Here is a 1933-nt window from a genome sequence, read left to right as displayed (position 1 = left end):
TTGATTACAGCTGTTTTCAGTGGTTCTGGGAAAACACCAGATGTTAACGACAAGTTGACCATCTGGAGCAGGGCTGGTTCCAGGATCTGTACATGTTGGTTTGTGGATGATGGATGGAGCAGCAGCTGGAAGGAACTGTTTGATAGTCTATTCTGTGTTGGTTCTGGACTTCATCTTCATTGTTTTTTTCTGTCATTGTCTCCTTTTTTTAAACGGCCACAGAAGAAGAAGTTGGAACTCTAGCTTTGAAAGTTCTTCTTTGCTCCCTCTGGTGGCCAGCAGGAGTGTTGCTGCTGATGTCTGAACATGAACCTGAACCTCTGTTTCGTACTCCACTGTTGGTGCCGTATTTGGACTCACAAAGGAGAGGTTCTCCTCCACTGTAGCGCCTCGGTGCTGAAGGCGTCCAGCGGTCTGTGACAGCAGAGAAGACCTCGGGTCCTGTATAGAACAGTTCTGCTGGGATGTTCTGGTTCTTTGGCTGTCAGCGGAGAGCGGTCTTTAGGAAGTTCCTCTGAAGGATCCTTGAACCACGACCTCAGCAGGAGCGGTGAGGTCCGGTCCTGCATCTGTCCAGAACCACAGAATCCAAACACACTCAGTGAAGCGTTGAAGGCGTTGCCATGGATACGGAGGATGTATCTCTGATGATGGAGGAATCCTAACCAAACACACCTGCTCCAGGTCTGAACGCAGAACCTCTGGGTTTTGGTTCTGGCTGAAGTCGTCTTCCTGCTTTTTCACATTGTTTCTAAAATCTCCTTCAGGCAAAAAGATATAAATGAAACATCTGAAAAACATTCTGAAGGTCACCGAAGGTCATCTTCTCAAACTGTTGGAAAAGGCTCCTCCCACTGGGCTGGCCTACCCCCCCACTCCCATCAGCTCATCTCCTCCATGTTGGATCTGCAGCTCCAACAGGAGGTGTGGCTTCAGGATCCGGGTCAGAACTGAGAAAACAGCAGCTGTGATGCTTTGGATCAGACCAGGAGAACATGTTCTGACTCACGGTCCTCGCTGGTGTTCTGGAAGTCTTCATGTGAGGAATCTGTCTTCCTTCACACCGGCGGTCAGATCCTGCGGCTCTGAACCACATGTGGTTCTGGAGCCACATGTGGTTCTGGTTAGAGAAAAATACATTTTTTAAACGGTAATGAACTAAAACACTTCAGACACCAGATTATTGTTACTGTAAACTACAGAAAATCAACAGGAAGTCAGAACCAGAACCAGAATTATTTGAAGAGTTCTCTTTTGGAATCAGGATTTCTGTTTCATGGGTTGGGAAACGGTGAAAGTTCTGGTTTATTTTAGAGTTGGATTCATGTATTTTTGGGAGATCCATCACAAACGTATTTTATAATCACTGCTGACGTCACACTTCCTGCTGCATCACTGAACTGATTCTGACAGAAGGCTTTTATTCTGAAAGGACGTCTCTGTAGAAGTTATAAGCGTTCAGATTTAGAACAAAGTTGATTTAATTTATTTACATTTAATTCATACAAATTAATTTCATGTTTATTTATCTTGATAGCATTGGCGTAAATAAATCTTATTTTCTACAGGATGACGTCAGCATGTGTGGCTTCTGCTGGTTCTGGTCCATGAAAAATGGACCCGAATTGTTCTGTAGGTGATGAAGGTTGCAGACCTCTAGAACCAGAACCAGAGCATGGACCTGCTCAGCATGGAGGTGGTGGTATGAAGATGAGGGGCGGTTCTGTTGAGTCCATCAGTCTGGACCTCAAATGGGCCGAACAGAAACGAGGAAGGAGCTCCTCACACTTCCGGTCTGATGCTTGCTCTATAAAGTTCAGAAACTTGATATCGACCCAGCTCCTGGACCCCGGCGGTTCCGTTCTGCCGGTTCGGGAACGCTGGAGGCTCCGGAGGCTCAGGGGGCGGAGCGACTCCGCCCCCTGAGCCTCCG

This window comes from Oryzias melastigma, linkage group LG16 (assembly GCF_002922805.2).
Source record: "Oryzias melastigma strain HK-1 linkage group LG16, ASM292280v2, whole genome shotgun sequence".
NCBI lineage: Eukaryota > Metazoa > Chordata > Actinopteri > Beloniformes > Adrianichthyidae > Oryzias > Oryzias melastigma.
The sequence above is the reverse complement of the archived record's forward strand: the minus strand, read 5'-3'. Positions refer to the sequence as shown.